This window comes from Thermobia domestica, chromosome 9 (assembly GCF_964235325.1).
Source record: "Thermobia domestica chromosome 9, izTheDome1.hap1.1, whole genome shotgun sequence".
NCBI classification, from domain to species: Eukaryota; Metazoa; Arthropoda; class Insecta; order Zygentoma; family Lepismatidae; genus Thermobia; species Thermobia domestica.
Window position 1 is genome coordinate 261,989,263 of NC_137462.1, and position 22,734 is coordinate 262,011,996.

At 35.5% G+C, this 22,734-nt stretch overlaps 1 protein-coding gene across 6 annotated transcripts in view; it reads left to right on the forward strand.

Moving 5' to 3' along the window:
• The window catches only part of SPR (G protein-coupled sex peptide receptor), a 2,424,528-nt gene that overhangs the window by 368,978 nt on the left and 2,032,816 nt on the right, over positions 1-22,734 (forward strand). For 2 of the 6 annotated variants that reach the window (XM_081726001.1, XM_081725996.1), the window contains exon 1: positions 408-713. The exons of the other annotated variants lie outside the window; for them this stretch is intronic. The gene's annotated coding sequence lies outside the window, so the exon portion shown is untranslated. Of the gene's footprint in view, positions 1-407; positions 714-22,734 lie in introns of those variants that run through there. 6 annotated transcript variants of the gene reach the window in all.

Consider the following 22,734-nt stretch of genomic DNA (forward strand, 5'->3'; position numbering starts at 1 on the left):
TACTTTTGTTTCCTCCCACATTATCATCCTACCATTTCTTCTATAATAATTCACTTGCCTTAATCACTGCCTCCCTTAGCCTAAAAGGGATAATTGTGGGACGTTAAACTCAAAGAAAGAAAAGAAGGCCTAAAATGCAGATGCAGGAGGACTACTTGCGGTCCGCGATCCACAGTTTGAGACCCACTGGTTTGGATGTAAAATATATTTAAATAATATATCTTTTTCTTAGCTTAAATGAAAATCTCACAAGTCTATGTGCTGTACCGTTTCACGCAAAAAAAAAAAAAAAAAAAAAAAACTTTTTGTGTGTGCCCTTGTGATTTTCGTTACAACTCTGAGCTTGTCATCGAATAAATTTGCTTACGTTTCAATACAGGGCAGCAGTAACGGGTATGTAATGTGTTTTTATGTTCCAGTGAACCTCTCTGGGCTGTCGCTGTAAATGTTTGCTGTTCAAAATGTCGAGTTTTGATTACGCATTAAACTGTCCGTGCGTGAGTATTTGCTCGTTCCTGTAACCTTCGGGTGGCAGTTTCATTTCTGTTGCTATGGAAGATGGAACACTCGGACCGTTCGTTGCGCATAAACTGAGAATGGCTGTCCCGCGCGTTAGTCTTTATTTTAATTTGTGGTCATTATATCTTGAATTCAAATTAGATATTGATTGTAAATGGGAAACACAATTCACTGGATGGTGTCATCTGCTAAAGGTAGGAAACTTATTTTTCTTGCTCCTAAGTGGTTTTCTGTGATTGTTTCTCATTTTCGTGTTAATTTTCTTATTTTCTATACGTAAGTTAAGTCAACGTTTTTTCAGCAACGTACCATAAATAGTTGAGATTGTTTACCTAGAACAGTGCTATTCAACTTGGGGTATGTATGACCGCAAGGGTGGCGATGACATCTTAGAAGGTGTATAAAATAAAATTAAAAAACATTCTCTTAAATTTACATTATTCTCCTATTCCAAGCTGATTTTTCATTTAGTAACTAAGCTCTATATATTTTTTATATAATTACCTTAATTTGACTCAGGAATAGTTTATATCTGGGAATACTCGCGGGCTGGTGGTAAATTTAGAGCTTAATGCTCATGTTCACCAATGTGGCTATAAAAGATACACACCTATATCCTAACGAGCAATTAAAACATACTAGTTTACGCCGGGAATCAAACTGTCTCCGTCGCCGTACGATGATATGCTAATCATCACTAGGAAATTCTACTTAAAGTGAAATATTAATACTAATCTGCCTTTAGGCAACAGAGGCACTGTAACTCGAGCTCCTAACCACGACTGGCACGGTGAAATTGGCTGATGGATAAACCAATATTCAAGACCAATCTTCATAGTATAACTTGTTCCTTACTACGACCTCTTTCGTTCAAAAGGAGAGCTAGCTGACAGAAGCACATAACTAGCTCGACACTAATCAGATTTGTACTTGAGACTGGTATTCCGACCGAGAATCGAATAAAAGAATGACTTATATTAACTAGAATGCTACCTTCTTCATGTCTAAATATGGGTAAACTTTATAATGCTCGCTCCAGGTATGTCTTAGTGTAGCCATAAGAAATTACTCAGTTTCATCAAAATGGTCTAAACTTCCTAACCCTAAGCTAACTCGACCCTAGTTTTTCCTACGTTACTCTACTCTAGCCTTTTTAAAAGGAGTTCTTGGTTCGATTCCTGGCTAAATAAGTATATGGGTAAAATATCGTGTCTGAAGGTTTTCTCGGGTAGTTCCGTTTCCTACCACATTCTCCTTTCAATAATTCTTCCATTATCAGTCACTTGTATTAATCATTGTCTCCCTTAGCCTAATGGGTATAATCGTGGGACGTTAAACTGAAAGATTTCACTTTCATGTCTTTTGCTTTTAAAACGGTCTTACTTGTCGATTTGCAGCTGGAGCATGTATGTAAAGTGTACTCTCAAATGGTTTCAGTCGTGTTCACAAGAGGTTTTTAGTGCCTGTGCTTTTTTTTTTGTTTCAAATAATATAAGCAAACGCAGTATAACATTTTCTATAATCATGATTTTGTAGGGTATGTAAAAAGTACAATTAAAACATGTATTCATTCTTAATTTTAAAAGCGTACAATATATGGTCAAATAAAACACGTATTAGTTTGTAATTTTATAGGCGTACAATACATGGTCAAATAAAACACGTATTGGTTTGTAATTTTATAGGCGTACAATACAGATCAAATAAAACACATATTGGTTTGTAATTTTATAGGCGTACAATACATAGTCAAATAAAACAAGTATTGGTTTGTAATTTTATAGGCGTACAATACATGGTCAAATAAAACATGTATTGGTTTGTAATTTTATAGGCGTAAAATTACAGATCATAAAACTTACGTGTGCCAGTAGCTAGCACTCTAATTTCGTAATCTGGAAGTTTCAATTTTTAGGTCGGTGTTTGAGCATTCTGAACTGAGATTATATTCATTTCTTAAATCACTAATGTTATGAACATAGTTGATTTTTAATTCAGGCCTAAAATTAATGACGTAGGCTATATTTGGAAGTTAATTATATAAATAGATAAAAGCACTTTCCACTTCATTTTACAGAATCTCTTTTACGACATTTCTATAAGCCCAAACTTCAATGACGTCTTCTGTTATTTGAAAATTATAAAAAGAACCGTTCTTAAAAGGGTTAAACATATCCAATCACTTCAAAAACTTACGTCAAACGATTTGGCTTTTTGACGTAACAAATACATTTCATTTATATTGAAAGACGAATAATCATGATACGCATCGAAGTTATAATTGATCACTCCTAGTGCACATTCATTTTGAACCATGTCTTTCACTCCTAACTTTCTCGTTTCTGTTTCTCATATTTTATTTAATTGGGGTTGGTAGAGTGTTACTGTAGTTCAGCTCTTTTGGATGAATGATAGTGAGGTGAGGTGGGGAACGGCCTCCACTGTAATGATTAATTTTGCAAGATCTGTGCTCCCACTAAATGTACCGGGTTCAAGCCCCAATTGTGACGCGGAGCTCATATTAACAGCAGGTAACATTCTTTCAGTTTGCGTGTGTAAGATGGTAAAACAAGCTACAGCTCAACATAATTGGAAACTCGATGCATTCCTTGCAAGGGGATATTTTAAAGTACTTTGGAACATTTTCACCTATATGAACCGGGGGTCGAAAACGAATAGTTTCTGAGTAATTTGCACATGTGTGATTTTTTTGAAATTTGCCAGCTAACGAGAAGTGCGCGAGAAACTTTTACCTTATAACACTTCTACATATCATAGAGCGCTGAAATTTTGCGTGTGTAATTCTCCGTACCTATGAAGGCATGTTGTGATGTAGATCTCGTAACACTGCACCGTTCCTGTGTTATAGGTCCGAACGTGAAGTAAGGTGTAGTCGTCCAAAATCCATTACTGCACCTCAGAAAGCAGTGTGGCAACATCGCAGAAGTACTTGACCTTTGACCTTAGGTAATGACTTCATGGTTGGGAAGAGGTGGACCGAAGTTGGTGTGCGGTCAAGAGGAAACGCGAACTATGACGGATTTCATACCCAGAATCGTGCATCTGTCTGGCTAAAATTCGAGCAGTGAACAAGTTAGTTGATTTCCAGGAGGTGGACACCTTTTGTCAGCATACCACGCTGAGATTTCACAGACTCCCGCAACGTACGCAGAAGTGAGGCATAGTATATTGTGGTAAGTGTGGTACACTTTGCCTGGAAAGCAAATAGTAATACTCCATGCTAATCCCAAATAAAATAATCACCACTTTGGTCGCTCATAGTTGAACATGGAATTCTTTTGGTGATGGTACGTCAGTACGCTGTCGTAGGTTTGAATAGAATTTCCCTGATTTTCTTCTCTCTTACTAGGCTAAGAACGGAATGGTACCTTCTAGAAGGCCAGGGCCACTTCCTTCCCAAATCTTAGACCCATCTAGAAGACCGATGTGACTCCGAAGTTGGAGGTCCGAACCCTTTTTTGAGTCATTCACTTGCATAAACTCGTAAATAAAGAAAGAAATAGCAGTCGAATACATCGCTCTAATAACTCAAAACAAAATTGCCTTTGCCGTACAAATTGCTACAGTGGCAACCTAAGGTCAGTGATTTATTTGTGAATTTTGTAGAAAAGGGGAATGTCTATGCAAGATTGTGTTCCGTATAGCAGAACAACTTTAAAGTCGGGTTGGGACAACGTTATTTTTAAACCTACCTATTTTAAAATATGCTAGTAGTTTGATATGCGGTCCCCAAGTTCATATTTTTTTTCCACCTTTTTAAAAACAATTTTATAATAATTACAGGTAGGTACGTTAGATTAGATTTGGTTATGTAGATTAGATTATATGCATTACTTGCCTTGCCTTGCCTACTACTGAGGACGAGTGTGCAGCATCCAGTAAGAGCCATATAGTTACATTTCAATCTGCACAACCTGTAACAAGTGTCATACTCCTACGTAAAACAGTTTTGTAATGACGAATGGTTCTTTAGTCTTGAGCAGAACAGTGATAGGTGCACATACACTTGAACCTGATTTTATTAAATAGAAGTTGAAAGACGGTACTAGGTGCCATTCCTTATATCATAAATGAGTTTTGGCACTTATCCCTTGTACTTAATAAAATTCAGGGATGTGTGACCCTAGCACTGTTCTGCTGAAAGTAAACTTCTGGTCGATAAAACATACTGGTATTAAAATGAATCCAGAATTGAACAAAGACTGTAATCTGGACTCCGAAGAATCATGAGCACATATTTAATATTTACCAATATGATGCTATCTAGGAAAAAAAAATACTTTACCTTTTCTTTCACTTTTACTCTCGAAATTGAAACAGTCATTGTAGCCTACAATATTTACAGTTTTTGCAACAAAATTACAAGAAAGGATTGACTGCCGATTTCACCCTGAGTTAAGCTGAGGCATGACTTATGGTGTGTTATCTAACACTGTCTTTAGAAATTAACAATACTTTCACAGCGTACCTCACTTTGAATAGTGAAGCAATAGGAGGTTGGTTTACATTGGACACAGTCTTTTTTCAGTTGGTTTGTCGGTAGCTGATGTTCACTTTTTATCCAGCTGAAGGCATACTCTTCTGCATTGAAAGAAGTATTGTCTAGTCCATTAACGTTTATGGAAAGAAGGGATTCGAGGGTTTTTACAGATAAACGGTTTGTAGCGTCAGTATGCTGTAAGTCCAAGCTGGAAAAGCCTCTCTTACACTCTGCAGAAGCAACTGGAAGCAATTCTATGAACTGTTCTTCGGGAAGCAATGCTATAAACAAGACCAATATAACTCGCGACATAACATATTGAAAAAGTAAAGAATCACTACTAAAACCTTAAGTTGAATCATTGTACTTCAAAACAGATTATAGCTTAACAAAGGGGGAATATATCTTCCCAGGATGGGAAGACTGAATTAAACCCAGAGACAGGAAAGTCAAAACTTAGAAGAGGGGAAATTCCCAGTCTTCCCTGGCTACAAATAAATCCCTGCCTAAGGTTATAAGCTTTCGACAAAGGTAAAAGGAAATGTAAACCTTGGAAATTCATAGCAAAATAATACATTTAACACTGTAGCACTACCAAAAGCTTGTAAAAAAAATAGGAACAGAGCGTGGCATGCTCACAAAAGGGGCTCGTCTCCTCGAAAATAACTGACCCGTTCACTGCTCGAATGTTGGCCATACAGATGCACGACCCTGGGTATGAAATCCGTCCTAGTTCGCGTTTTCTCTTGACCACACACCATCTTCATTCCCCCTCTTCCCAACCATGCAGTTATTTCCTAAGGCCAAGTATTTCTGTGATGTTGACATGCTGCTTTCTGAGGTGAAGTAGTGGATTTTAAACCACTACACCTTACTTCACGTTTGGACCTATAACGCAGCAACAGTACAGAGTTACAAGTTGTACATTACCACATGACCTACGTAGATATGTGGAATTACACACGTAAAATTTCATCCCTCTACGATATGTGGAAGTGGGTGAAGGTGAAACTTTCTTGCGCACCTTTCATTAGCCAGCAAATTAAAAAAAAAATGTGTAAATTACTGAGAAACTATTGATTTGCAACCCCCGGTTCATATAGGTGAAAATAGTCCAAAGTAACCTACTTGTAGAATATCCCCGTGCAAAAAATGCATGGAATAATGAGTCACCATATATATATATATATATATATATATATATATATATATATATATATATATATATATATATGGTGACTCATTATATATATATATCGGGTGTTTCAGAACAACACAGATAACGTTTGGAAGGTGATTCCTGTCATCAAGATAAGACAAAAAGTATAGGCCAACCTGGGTGCACAAATCCTTCCTTTCGGAGTTAGAGGCTGCCGAAAACATGAAAAAATGAACTTTAAAGGTCCATAGCCCCAATACTATGGGACCTACCGTAGTTGGGTCAAGACTTCACTTAAAAACTAATATGTGCCCTATCCAAATATCCAAGTTTCACAATCCTGCGGTACTTAGGCCCATGGCCAAACTCTCTCTATAAAAATTGTTGCGGAAGTATGAATTGAAAGTATGCGGAAGTGTTATACTTTTTTCAAATTGCACTGTATATCATGTTATTACACATTTTAAATGTACATATTAAACGGAAAATTTACATTATGAGATTTATTATTCAGTGATGCAAACTAAGGAGACTACAATAACACAAACATCCAAATTTCGGGGGCCTTCAAAGCAGTAATAACGCATCCAAAGTACTTTAGTATCTAATACTGTGATCATGATACAACGGATTTCGAATGAATAGAAACAAGGTTAGAAGAAGGTGAAGTTTGCAACATTGCTTAAAATTTTGAAATTTGAGAATTTCAAGAAATTACATCTAACAAAAAGTACTATTGTGTTGTTATAAGAGCAAAATGAATAAATTATTTTAGAAGTTCCCACAAATACGCCATTTTAAGCAACATATCAAATTTAACCATATCCAGGGATGGTCTGAGATCATATTTCTGTAAGTGGTGTAATGATCTTTGTCTATCGAAAACAATTTACATTATTAAGTGAGATTCTTAACTAAACACTTCTTCAAAATAATCAGTTTATTTAAAAAATAAGTATTGTTTTAAAATTCCTTGTAATTTCCTTACTACTTACTCGAGATACCTCATATGACGACCGTAGTATCCAGTACCAAGATACGTTGAGGGTGCATTGCCCCTTTCGTGTCACTTGGCCTCATTAGGTCTACTGTTATAGAACCGTTTAGTTGTTTTTCTAAGTTTGTGAGCTCCCTCATGCTAATCAGTTAGCATAAGTGCCTTTGCCCTGAGAGACCTGGGCTCGATTCCTGACGGGAGCTCATGTGGTTCGGATCCCACGTTATACTGTGCGTCCACGTCTCGTATAGCCTTGTTGTTGAAAGGAATGTTAAACTCAAATGAAACCAAATCAAAGTTTTTGATACTGTAGCATTCATATACATGTAGATTTGGAATATGTAACAACTTGAGATTGTGTTATATAAAACAACATAACTTCATGTTGGGCTGGCAATACTGTTAATCTGATTGCATTGCAGAGTATAACAAACAATATTCCCCTGTCGATATTTGCACGGTACAAAATCCAGCATTTTCTCTTTGTTACTTCTAAAGTTACAGAGCGCATCAAAATAAATAATCCACCTTTTATATACTGTACAAGGTAAGGCAAAATAGACCAGATTTCAAAAATGTATTTTGTGAAATCTAATAAATACATGTTATTGTGAAATATGTGCCAAAAAAGTATACTATCAAAGTTTTCTTCAAACATATCACAAATGTTCTATGTGTGGCTACCTTGCGTAACACGGCATACTTCAAGCTGCTGTCTGTTATCCAATCCAAGGATGTTATAAAATAGAGTATCTGCCAATACAACATATACGTCACAGTTTCGCCATACCTACTCTGCCCACTACGCGCCACTAAGATCGCAATGTTTCGAGCCAACAAGCATAGCGGAAACGTGAGTAGCCAATCAGACGTGTCAGTTTAGATGATGCTTGGTTATTTTTTGGCTTCATGGAGTTCATATGATGAAGATACGTATGGGCAGATTCTCTATCTTATAACATCCTTGATCCAATCAACGCCATTTTACTTAATTGCTCGCTGCTGACTCTTAGCGGTAGAAAGTCTAAAGTATACTTTAAAAGTTAATATTTCGAAGCGCATGTCTCATAATAACATATGTTTGTTAGATTACACATAATATATTTCTGACATCAGGTTCTCCATTTTGTCTTAGCCTGTATAATATTACGTATTATGAACTAAGTGCAACCTAGGCCTATTCTTTTTCCATTGGTTTAAAGGTTTTGCCTGTGTACAATGGCTTGAAACTTACTTTCAGAAATAGTCTAATGTGATAACTATATACATACAAAAAATATTTTTCTTTAATAAAACTGCTGCATAAAGGGAAACGATTTGAGTTTAGGGCTTACCATATACATCACAACCAGATCTCGTTCGACTGTTGTATGTATACCTGTACTTAATATTTTAATTGTGACTAAAGCAACCATCCTTACGTACGTATAATTTTACAGGGTATCGATTACATATCAGAACATAATTCTCTTTCCATATATTATCGTCTCTACCTTAAAAGGTCATATTGGCTACAAAAATGATTTCCTTTCGTTCGAAAACCTTTATTTTCATATGTACTAATTGCATTTCAGTCAAACATGGCAACTATATCCTTTCTAAGACCTGTACGATAGAAGACCTTTTGGGGTATCTTTTGGGTTAGTACTTGACCCTGGAAACCGACAGGTTAGTACTTGGACCTGGGAGAGCACAAATTAAAACAAATTTTGAGGAAAATTACCTGAATTTATAAATCGTTAATGGTCATCATAGTCATGGGTATGGCATCATTTAAAAGCCTTCTCCACTGCGGAGAAATTGACGCAGAAATTTGAGCGACAATGATACGAACTGGGGCTAAATGAGGAATTTTTACTTTTCTCCACCTTCTTTCATTTTCATTTCTTAATTTTATGTTGAAATGTCGCAGTATGGCTTGATGAAGCTTTCTATTCCCATTGATTTTGTAGGCCAATGAAACTCGACAAACATATAGCCTAGGCCAGATAATATATTTTTTTGAAGTGATACTAAAATTAGGGGATAGAAACGTACCCAACACACACATACACACACAAATCTTTTCCCGGGGGCGCGGTGGCCTAGTGGTAGATCGTTCACCTCCGGTGCTTGCGGTCTCTGATTCGATCCCACCTTGCGCCATGTGGACTTTGTGGTGGACAAACACTGTGCTTGTAGGTTTTCTCGGAGTTGTCCCGTTTCCTCCCACTTTTTTCGTTCCACCATGTCACTCATCTCTCATCATCACCGTCTCCTTTAGCTTAACCGGCATAACCGTGGGACGTAAAACGAAGATTTCATTTCATTTCATTTCAAATCTTTTCCGGGAAATTTCCATATTTTATTTGAATTTGTCAGCATTCTCCAAACTTCCTTTTTTGTGAGGTATGTTTATGGAATAATTTAAAGACCTGACTCATTTTAAAGACAGTAACCCACGAACAATAAATCTAAATTGAGATCGGCGCAGCGACATTACTAAGTAAAATTCTACATTAAAAAAAAAATAAAAACCTTTATTTTACGAGAATAGTGTACTCAACATTCTTGTACCTTACATCCTTGCCTTAATGTTTTTAAATTTGTTAACGTAATTCGAAAATCAAATTAGAGTAGAATTTCTTTGTAGATTATTCAGAACTTAAGAAATACTTTCAGATGTAATACTTTATTTTATCGTTGACAGAGAATACTGACAAATGAACTTGTAAACTTAGATGACGAACCAAGAAGAATATTAGAAGACCCGCTCTAAATCATTGGCTAGTTACTTAATGATTTTATGTTTACTAGAAAATTAAGGAAAGAAATAATTTCAGAATTCGAATGATTTTCTGAAATGATAAAGTGGAAACTTGCTTATGTCAAAATGATTGCACATTCTAAGCGAAGGTTTTGTATATCTTCTCTATTCATTGAGTAACATTATTGACAAAATCTTTGTGTACTATTATAATATTTCTCATAAACTACAACCTACTTAGTGGCCACAGACGCTGGCTGGGGAACGCGAGACAAAGTCGTCAGATCGAATTTCGTTGCTTGGCAAGAGTATTTGTATAGCATGATATAGTGATTACCATTGTCACAATTATTTCTGGTTTTTCCTATTTATCTTATAGATTTCTCTCATAAATGTATGATTAGCGCATGTGAGACTCAGGTTAGTCCCGCTAGGAGTCACGTAATTTGGATTCACATTAGGTTGTTGCTCCGTGTTTCATGAAGTTTTATTGCTAAAATGGATTAAAATGGGCCAAACCATTTAGTTTTCTTTCATGATATATTTATTACTGAATTTTGGACATTAACAGGTTCAAAAACACATCTGCAGCAAGGATGGAAAAAGAACCGCTCTGTTTGTTCTAAAACTGGTTCAGGAACCGAGAACCTATGATAAGGTTAGGAGCGGTTCCAAAACCGATCTCATTGTTTTGTTGAATTAAAGAACCGCTCCCATAACCGGTTTTGATCCTGTTTGGTTTATTACGAATTGGTTGTGGAACCGGTTCTGTAATATGAAGAAAAAAACAGAACCGGTTCTGAGATGTGAAGAAACTACAGAGACCAGTTCTTGTGTTAATCTTTTATGTAAGATAGAAGTGGATCCGATTTTTAAATGTAAGAAAAATCTAGAACTGGTTCTGATGCTCTTTCTGAGAAGTCAGAACCAGAAAGGACCGGTGTCTGTACCAGATCTGAAAAATGAAACAAAACATTGGTTCTGCGACAGTCGATACCGGTTCGTGGATATCGCACGAGAACAAGTAAGATATACTTAGGACGTTCCTTGGACATCCTGTTTACATTGTGATGTCCATAGGATATCTACGGGACGTCTCCAGGATATTCTCTGCTATTAGAGCGACATATTTGAGAAATGTTAATGAAAATGCAATTAGAAACATTTGAATAAGTGTATTTGTTTAATGCAACTGTATTAGTTTTGATTTCATTAGTGTGGGCGTGGGGTAGACGAGAAGCCGAAGCCCATCAAAAGGCGAAAGTAATGAGAGTAAACGAAGAATACAACGCGTCGAGCGAATAAGTTTCAATATTGTAGGGTTACCAAGTCTTTGATATTTTCATTGACTGTGAATTATATTCGTTTCATATGCATCCAAACAAGTTGATCAGTTGACCGCACATGTTTTTCGGACATGCTTGTCATCAGAGGTAATCATAGTCAATGCTACCTTGCATTGTTTTTTCAACAAGACATTGTTTCCTCTGTAGGCAATGATGGACTGACTTATTTATTTATTCCATTATTTAGTTTCTTAAGCATTCCCTCAATCGACTATATAACACCAGTTATAGAAGGCGTACAGTTTACGTTTATATACAAATAAATATATGAGATACTTGTGTGCAATAGAATAATATAATGGTTGTAATTAAAATCCATGCATTTGTTAACTATATATTATTACGTGATAATATAGAATTAACACCATAGAAAACACTAAGATTAGTGGAAAATAGATGAAATAATAAACAAATATTAGATTCACAATACTACCGAAAAAGAAATGTACAGTAATTTAAGAAAGGTAAATTTGTGATAAAACTTTAATATAAGATCATGTCGAGATAATACATGAATGTAGAGTACAAAGAGAAAAAAGAAGGAAAATGTAATAAAATAAATAATTGATTTTCAGATGCATAATATCAATAAGACGAATTACATTCAGTGGAATATTAAAAGTAACGCTGTCACTGGATTCATATTCTTTTTCGATATATATTTCACAAACCTGTAAGAACCGCTGCCAGAACCAGTTTGACGTTTTCCTGTCATATCAGAACCGGTTCAAGAAACGCTCCTGTCTTAACAGTGGCCCGAGAACCACTTCGCATGAAAACTGTTCGTGAACTGGTTCTTGAACAACAGCCGAAACTCAGAACTGCTCCCAGAACTGGTTCGAACCTTTTCCCTAACATCTCAAAAACGGTTCTTCATTTTCTTGATGTCTCAGAATCGATTCAAGAACCACTCCTCTCTGCCCTTAACATCTCAGAACTGGTTCGAAAGCCACTTTCTGAAAAAACAAACTGGTTCTTGAACCGGTTTTGAACAACAGCCACAGACCAGAACTGGATAAAGGAACCGGTCCGGAGCGTTTTCACAAGAATCGGTTCATTTTCCATCCTGATTTGCTGTATAACGCGCCCACTCCAATCTCTGACTTACTCACCAATTCATCCAGTAAACATTTGCAACTGCTTCTGAAACAACGTGAACTTGTGTTCGACAGTGAAAGCAAAATAAATGCTTGTACAAATCAGTTTTTTATAACTAGTTGGAACCGAATGTAACCCAATTGTTGAACAAACAATTCGCCAGGTTCAGCGATTCATCACCGTGGAAGCTGGCAACCATTTATTTGCTTCCAAAACTGGACAGAAACAATTTATTTACTCAAAACTACCTCCCAATCAGTTTACTGTCACATTCAGCAAGGTCATTGAACGCCTTGTGTATACTTGACTACTACGCGTCATAACAGATCACACAATTCTTCTATCTAACCAGTTTCAAGCAAAGTTTCAGCACATTAGTGCAGTTTATCAGGATCGTTGAGCAAGTTCTGAAAACCTTTAACGACCACACACAATCACTGAGAGTTTTTATCGTTGTGGAAAAAGATTTCGATTGAGTGTGGCACGGCGGATCGCTGTTTAAACTTTATGAAGTAGAAGTTTTAACCTATCAGCTAGCACTCATCAATTTTTTTTCTGCATGACAGACACTTGCGTGTTCGTCACGGAACATCGCTGTTCACAGTATATCCACTGAAGCCAGAATATCACAGTGATCGTGCTTGTCAAATCTGGTATACAATCTCTACACCATTGATATTCCAACAACTATTGCCACGTTCGCCGATGATAAAGCTCTCTTTGCCAGGAACAAGAATATTAAATTCGTAAAACTCTGGATACATCATCACTTCGATCACCTAGCAGGTTGGATAGTGTGAGGTGGAGTTTTAAGATGTATCCTGCAAGAACTACAGTAGTTCTCGAAGCAAAGAAATCCTCCACTATTAATCTTTATTTTGACAACCATCTCCGCAAGCTAATGGAAGTAGATATCTCGGCATCTGTCTGGTTCGGAAGTTGACGTTTCAACACTTTCAACAGACAATCGCTAAGGCTTAAAAGAGGGTTCACGTTGTGGTATGTTTCTTAAGATCTTATGGTTTCCAACTCCGGATTAAACTTCACGTCTACAACCAAATGGAGTGTGTGTTTCCTCTATGCTTACCTGGCATGAAACTTTTTAAGATATATATTTGTGTCATAAATGGCAATGTAATACGATTTTTATGTGTCATTATTTTTTCAGTTCAACGTTACGTTTCTGGTACATATGAGGAGTATGTGAAACTAATCCAAACTAGGCAACTCTTCTCTATATAATATGAAGAGTTACTATTTATACTAGGTGAAATTCCAGTTCTTCGTACGAGGAAAGTAGGCTTCTGGAAAATATTTGAATACACTTTACCCCTTGCGAAACGCATTTCAATTTGAACCTTAATGATAGTAATTCACTAGATAATCTACTTTCGGAATAGATTTTGAAACACCCTACCCTCATAGAATACGAAGTTCAATCCGATTATAAAAACACACTAAAATCGTAATTTTCCATTTCCCCTAGGTATTCTAGGGGTATCTTACCTCCTCCTCCACTATAAGCTAGACATGGACTTAAAGGGCATTGGAGGTGTTACCAATCAATTTAGAGACCCCGAAAACTATAATTTCAACACTAATATTGGATTTTATCAAACATTTTTGCATGACACCATCTCACTCTTCCTGAGCGTCCTTGTGGCTTCTAACATACACACCTTTGAAGCGTACAGTCCCGGGTTCGATTCCCGACGGAGCTCATATGGTTCTGATCCCACGTTAAGCTGTAAGTCCAAGTTTCATAGAACCCCGCTGCTGAAGTTGACACTAAATTCAAAATCAAATCAGATCTCTCACCCAAGAGTGTTAATGATGCTTGAACTTACTTTAGTATCATCGGGTGTGTCACTATTCATCTTACCGACCCTAAATACTACAGATTCGGCACTAGTATCCGTCATTTTCATGTCTCCCCCTCTCACTCGCAATAAATGTGTTACGGAGGTCTTACCCACAGTATTTTTTTTTTTCAGATTATAAGTAAAATGTAAGCCAAATTGGTTGAATTTGCTCCAGGCGTTCCTAATTTAGGCTGGAACATACATACATCATACATACTGTGAATATACTATAATATACATTTAGAGAGAAATTCTCACCATGGAAACCACGTTTTGTGTTACCAGTCGATCTCTTTTGAGCATGAAGGCAAAATATCTTGAACGTTGCTGAAGTAAATAAACAACATCTTAGATAAGTCATCTTCACAAATGATGTTTGAGATTAGCTGTAAACTTCATTTCATAAATTTTTGCTCCCCCTCCCCCTCGCCTAAAACCCCGTTTCCTATGCTTCTCTCACCTACTGACTTTGACGAACGCTGTTTACTTTTTCTTTTCTCGTTTTTGGTAAGTTATTATACACACCTTCTGACGATATTACTTCCCTGAAAAAAGAAAGAAGGAAAAAAAAGGAAATATTTCACAGATTTAGTTGGAAAGTCGCACCGAAGTGTATTAGCGTGCAACTGTGTGTGTACGAGGAAGAGAGAAATATTTATATTTGTTTGTGAATAAGAAAGAAGAACTAAAGTAAGAAAGACAGATGCAAAGATAGAAAGAAAGAAAGAAAGAGAGAGAGAGAGACAGAGGATATGCCCGCAATATTCAGTGTTGGAGAGGGAGCTCTTGCAAACAGGAAACTGGCAGAGCGCCCATATTGGCGAACGTTAATGGGTTCAAAGTTAGTTTCCCTTCTTTTTTTTCCTGCTTTCATGGGAAAAAATGAAAGAAAAAATGCTTCTTTGGTTTCTCATCTGGGAAAGGGGTAAAGCATAATGATTATCTTGGAATGCACTTTTTTTTATTCCCATAATCATCTCATTTTCTTCATCCTGAGGCGCAATTTTATTACGTTGTTACTGCTGAGTTTAGACGTTGAAATTACCGACATTAAGCGGAAATAAGGAAAAATTAGTGGGCGTACAAGATATCGGGTGTATATATATATATATATATATATATATATATATATATATATATATATATATATATATATATATATATATAGTATTTTCTAAGCCTTAAGGGTAATTAACACCCGATAAACGCTTCAAACTATGTGTGCACGAAACGCTGTTAAACTCTTTGGTGTATGGCAGTGAAATTGATAAAAAAAAAGTTTGAGTAGTTTGGTTTATATGGTTGGTTTGTGGTCATCTGTTATTTAAGAGAAAGAACGAGAATGTACACATAACTTCACATGTACACCTTTTCTTCTTTAAAATGTATGGAGTGTAAAAGAAAGTAAAATGTTCCAGAAGAATCATGGTTCTTTCTTTCATGAAGCAATCTAATAAACACATGGTCCTAGTAGTTACGTATCAAGTGTTATGCTTTTGAATCGCTTTACAAAAGAAAAGAGTTCAAACCTTCCAATTTCCTATCTGTACAAAGACAATTCTTCTACAGAGAGTTGAGTAGCATAAAAGTGTCCAAATTTGAAGTCTAAATTACCCCAGGAAAATTCACGTCACCAGCATATTTTCCTCAATGTCAACCCTATGTCTTAACAATAATCCTACATAGCAATTTCGATTGTAGACGGTTTATACAAAGCATAGGAAGGGGAAATCTCTTTACAAGATTCCTCGAAAGTATCCCTTATTCTGTCTCTCCATAAGTACTATGTTAACCTGTAACTACTCGCCTCCTTACTTCTTTCACTGCAAGCCACCGCGGCTAAGTGGTAGAAAGCTCTCTTTTGCGCGTGGGATCCTTGGTTCAATCCCATCTCCTACCAATCATTCTTTTAATACATAGCATCTTGCCTTCAGTGTATTTCACACGTTGTACAATATACGAGCAACACAGATTGCAGTATATTCCCTACAGTCTTGGGTATGTATGTTTCCTACAGGCAACTCTCTACCATCGCTGCATAATGCTTTTTATAGTTGACCACTTGGTCTGGAAGTTATCAGATTAAGGAATGGTTCCTCCAGATTGCAAGATTTTTTTTCTGAGCGTATCATATATATATATATATATATATATATATATATATATATATATATATATATATATATATATATATATATATATATATCGGGTGATCTAGTACACATGCCCATCCTCAGCAGGGAATTGCGTTAGAGGTAAAGACTAAAACATGTGACCTTTAAATTCCGTTTCCTTGTTTCGGCAGTAAGGCAGGTAAAGATATGACGATAGTAGTAGGGGCCGGCGTATATTGCGCCGAGTCAGCAAAAATTTTTGTGACGTCATAGGTCAAAGTTCAATGACCTTGGCCCGGGGTCAATGACCGAGGGGTACCTAGGACCACCCCCTCTAAATTTTGGCAGGGGTACCTTGGCCCACCCCCTAAATTTTGGCAGGGGTACATAGGACCACCCCCCTTAAATTTTGGAAATTGCCAAATCTAAAAATTTGGTATGGTAGCCTAGGACCATAGTATGTACCTCTATCAGTATTGGGTGTCTATGTCGTTCCCTTTCATGGGTAAAAAATTGCCAAAAATTCAAATTTCGGGGGTTTTTGACCTAATTTATCCCCTTTGATGAGGTGTTATTACCCTATATAGTTATATGGGCGTATACAGGGGTCCATTACCTTTCATAACATATGGGTATATTAATGCACCCCTTTAAATTTTTGGGAGGGGTACCTTGGCCCACCCCTTAAATTTTGGAAATTGCCCAATTTAAACATTGGGTATTATAGTATAGGACCCTAATATGTATCGTGATAAATTTGGGCGGTCCACCTTGTTTCCTTCTAGGGGTACAAAATTGCCAAAATATAAACGTAAGCAATACGTTATACCACGTGTTTGGTTTTCGACCTAATTTATCTCCTTGGATGAGGTCCTATTACCTTATATAGTTATATGGTCATGTATAGGGGTCCATTATCTATCATAAGACATGGGTACATTGGTGCACCCCTTGAAAAATTTGGGAAGAGTACCTTGGCCCACCCCTTAAATTTTGGAAATTGCCAAATCTAAAAATTTGGTGTGGTAGCCTAGGACCATAGTATGTACCTCTATCAGTATTGGGTGTCTATGTCGTTCCCTTTCATGGGTAAAAAATTGCCAAAAATTCAAATTTCGGGGGTTTTTGACGTAATTTATCCCCTTTGATGAGGTGTTATTACCCTATATAGTTATATGAGCGTATACAGGAGTCTATTATCTTTCATACGATATGGGTACATTGGTGCACCCCTTTAAAAATTTGGGAGGGGTACCTTGGCCCACCCCTTAAATTTTGGAAATTGCTTAATTTCAGCATGTGGTATTATAGTACAGGACCCTAATATGTATTATGATAAATTTGGATGGTCCACCTCGTTCCCTTTTAGGGGGTACAAAATTGCCAAAATATAAACGTAAGCAATACGTAGTACCACGTGTTTGGATTTTGGTCGATTTTATCCCCGTTGATGAGGTCCTATTACCTTATATGGTTATATGGGCGTATACAGGTGTCCATTACCTTTCATAAGACATGGGTACATTAATGCACCCCTTGAAAAATTTGGGAGGGGTACCTTGGCCCACCCCTTAAATTTTGGAAATTGACCAATTTAAACATTGGGTATTATAGTATAGGACCCTAATATGTATTATGATAAATTTGGATGGTCCACCTCGTTCCCTTTTAGGGGTATAAAATTGTCAAAAATATAAACGTAAGCAATACGTTGTACCACGTGTTTGTTCTTTTGGCCCATTTATCCCCTTGGATGCGGTCCTACTACATTATATAGTTATATGGTTATGTATAGGGGTCTATTTCCTATCATAAGACATGGGTATATTGGTGCACCCCTTGAAAAATTTGGGAGGGGTACCTTGCCCCACCCCTTCATTTTTAGAAATTGCCCATTTTACACATTTGGTATAATAGTATAGGACCCTAATATATATTACTATAAATTTGGGTGGTCCACCTCGTTCCCTTTTAGGGGTACCAAATTGCCAAAATTTTAGTACAACCACGTGTTTGGACTTTTGACCTAATTTATCGCCTTTGATGAGGTGTTATTATCCTATATGGTTATATGGGCGTATACAGGGTTCATTACCTTTCATAAAACATGGGTATATTAATGCACCCCTTGAAAAATTTGGGAGAGGTACCTTGGCCCACCCCTTAAATTTTGGAAATTGCCCAATTTAAACATTTGGTATAATAGTATAAGACCCTAATATATATTACTATAAACTCGTTCCCGTTTAGGGGTACAAAATTGCCAAAATATAAACGTAAGCAATACGTTGTACCACGTGTTTCGTTTTTTTACCTAATTTATTCCATTGGATGAAGTCCTATTACCTTATATCGTTATATGGTCACGTATGGGGATTCATTTCCTATCATAAGACATAGGTACATTTGTGCACCCTGGAGGGGTACTTTGGCCCACCCCTTTAATTTTGGAAATTGCCCCTTTTACATGTTTGGTATTATAGTATAGGACCCTAACATGTATTATGATAAATTTGGGTAGTTCACCTTGTTCCCTTTCATGCGTAAAAAAAATTGCCAAATTTTACTACAACCACGTGTTTGGTATTTTGGTTCACCCCTTGGATGAGGTCCTATTACCTTATATGATTATATGGTTATGTATATTGGTCCATTCCCTATTATAAGACGGGTATATTGATGCACCCTTTAAAAAATTTGGGAGGGGTATCTTGACTATCCACTCAGTTTTAGAAATTGATTAATATAAGCATTTGGTATCTTCGTACAGGTCTTCAATATGTACCACTATAAATTTGGATGGTCCACATCGTTCCCTTTCATGGGTAAAGAACTACCAAAAATCAAATTTCGGATGTTATTGACCCCTATTTAATACGTTATATGGTTTATTACCTCTATATGTTTATGTTCTCTTTTAAATTTGGGAATTATCAAATAACAAAATTCGGTAAACGTTTTCTAGGACCCATTGGTATTCCTCTTATGGCCAAATATTCAAAATTTAAAGGTTATTGACCGGCTTTATTATTGAATAAGTACAGGATTTATTACTTTTTCATAAGACACAGGTGTATTTGTGTACCAATCTTAAATTTTGGGAGGGGTACATTTCTTATTGTCATATCAATAATTGGTAATTGTTCTTTGGGTAAATCATTGTGATCACGTGATCAGTTATTGACCTATGATGGGATTAGGAGTCCAGGACATTGGTACATTGAAATTTTGTAGGATAATTTGAGAATGCGTCATTGGTATTGATTATTACAGCCAAATATAAACGTAAGCAAGACGTTGTACCACGTGATTGACCTTGATGAGGTAGTGTACAGGGATACATAGCTAACCTTATTGAAACTTATGACTCATAGTCTTAAGGGAATACATGCTACAACACTGGCAAAGTTATTGTTGATGCAATTTGATTGGCTGATCACTATCTTTCGTGCAATCTGATTGGTTGATCACTATCTTAAGTGCAATCTGATTGGTTGATCACTATCTTTCGTGCAATCTGATTGGTTGATGAGTTTTAAATCTTTGCTGTATTCAGTTTTAAGTTTTGTTTTACATTTAAAAATCTTGTTTTCGTTCAACATTTTGCACTCAATGATAAATATGATCAAAACCGTTTATTTGTTAATCGAATAGTTAAAAACCGGATAAAGTTTGACGGTTAACCGTGAAACGTAAAAATTTTTTAGTTTGAAAATTTTTTGTTTGAAATTTTTTGTTTGAATTTTTTGTTTGAGAATTTTGTTTGAAATTCTGATTGGTTGATCACTATCTTTCGTGCAATCTGATTGGTTGATGAGTTTTAAATCTTTGCTGTATTCAGTTTTAAGTTTTGTTTTACATTTAAAAATCTTGTTTTCGTTCAACATTTTGCACTCAATGATAAATATGATCAAAACCGTTTATTTGTTAATCGAATAGTTAAAAACCGGATAAAGTTTGACGGTTAACCGTGAAACGTAAAAATTTTTTAGTTTGAAAATTTTTTGTTTGAAATTTTTTGTTTGAATTTTTTGTTTGAGAATTTTGTTTGAAATTTTTTTTGACAACTTTTGTTTCAAAATTTTTTGTTTAAAATTTTTTTGTTTGAAATTTTTTTCGTTTCAAAATTTTGTTTGAGATTTTTTTCGTTTGAAATTTTTGATTGAAATTTTTTTCGTTTGAAATTTTTTGTTTGCAAATTTTTGTTCGAAAATTTTGTTTAAAATTTTTTGTTTGAAATTTTTCGTTTCCAAATTTTTTGTTTGAAATTTTTTGTTTCAAAATTTTGTTTGAAATTTTTTTCGCTTCAAAATTTTGTTTGAATTTTTTTTTGGTTTGAAATTTTTTGTTTGAATTTTTTTTTCGTTTCAAAATTTTGTTTCAAAGATTTTTGTTTGAAATTTTTGTTTCAAAGTTTGAGTTGACATTTTTAAAAGTTTGTGCACTTATTAGTAAAGAACTGGAACTGTTTAGAACAAAAACCTTTGACAACATTATGGTGCAATAGTACACGTCAGAACATAGGGTTGTACTTGAAATGAAAAAACACAATTCATTGAAATGGATCATTTTATTACACTCCACATACATCCATACCAGATAGTGGTTCTGGATATTGTCGATACAATGTATTTTGAACTTCTTGCACTAGTTTGTCTTTAGCATATAATTTTAATTCCAATTGAAGTCTTTTAAGGTCTAATGCAATATCAATTGGTGGAAACTCAATGTCCATTTGATCACAAATAAACTGTTTATCAATACAGGTATGCACCCAAGAACGATGTTGACAACCATCACAATATCTAGATACATGTTGTACAATATGCATAACACATTTTTCAAAATAGTACTTTTTCAGGAATATACTTGTTTTGTTACACACTTCCACTGCATGTTTCACACACTGAAATACGCTGATGAATTTGTTCCATTCAGTTTGTGTTAGATACACCATGTTACGAGGGACATGAAATGTACTCTTTTTACGTAACAGCACCATCTTCTCTTCGAGGACTGTACGCAGCACCACTTCATGATTTGAGCCTAATGATTTGACTATGGTCACATTTAGCTCATCATGAAAATAATCGTTCATTTGGTCGATTCGTGCCATTCTTTACAGGTCAGTTGTACACCAAATTGTTCTGCTTTGCCCAATCGAATCACAGGTTCAAATGTTCTAGCACTGATACCAATCATCACATGTTTTGTTTGAAATATATTTATTGGATAATAGCTTGCGAAGATGAACTCTTTATCGTTAGAAGTACACATCTTTCCTCCTGAAAAGCACTTGCTCAAATGATTTCACGGTATTTGCTGGTTTATAGTTATTGCTGACGTCATGTGCTGACGTTTGAATTCATGATTTCATCACAGTTGCTGACGTCATGCCGACCAACCAAATTCATACAACTATGTCTGATGTGCTGATTCATGATTTCATCACAATGGCTGACGAATCTGGCTGTGTACTAAATTCAAGTTGATGACTTCGACCCAAGAATCCTTTGTAACATAAAGATACAGATCCAGTATTTAAGAAACGCAGCAGTTCTTCTTGTTTTGATGGTTCCATGGGTAAATATCTTGCTGGTAAAATTATATTTTTATCATTTTCAAGCTTCACTACGATTCTTAATCCAAACTTTGTAGGGATCATTTGGCTAGCTAAGATTCTATAAGGTACATTCTGTTGTAAATCAGTAATCTTGGTAAATGATTTTATCACATCACGTGTGTTTAGAAACTGCAGACAAGTAGCCATGATGACGTTATCATGAATACTAACTCGAACGATACTTATATATGATGCAAAACTGATGACGTTGCATTATCAAGTTCTGACGTGTACTATTGCACCATAATGTTGTCAAAGGTTTTTGTTCTAAACAGTTCCAGTTCTTTACTAATAAGTGCACAAACTTTTAAAAATGTCAACTCAAACTTTGAAACAAAAATTTCAAACAAAAATCTTTGAAACAAAATTTTGAAACGAAAAAAAAAATTCAAACAAAAAATTTCAAACCAAAAAAAAATTCAAACAAAATTTTGAAGCGAAAAAAATTTCAAACAAAATTTTGAAACAAAAAATTTCAAACAAAAAATTTGGAAACGAAAAATTTCAAACAAAAAATTTTAAACAAAATTTTCGAACAAAAATTTGCAAACAAAAAATTTCAAACGAAAAAAATTTCAAACAAAAATTTCAAACGAAAAAAATCTCAAACAAAATTTTGAAACGAAAAAAATTTCAAACAAAAAAATTTTAAACAAAAAATTTTGAAACAAAAGTTGTCAAAAAAAAATTTCAAACAAAATTCTCAAACAAAAAATTCAAACAAAAAATTTTCAAACTAAAAAATTTTTACGTTTCACGGTTAACCGTC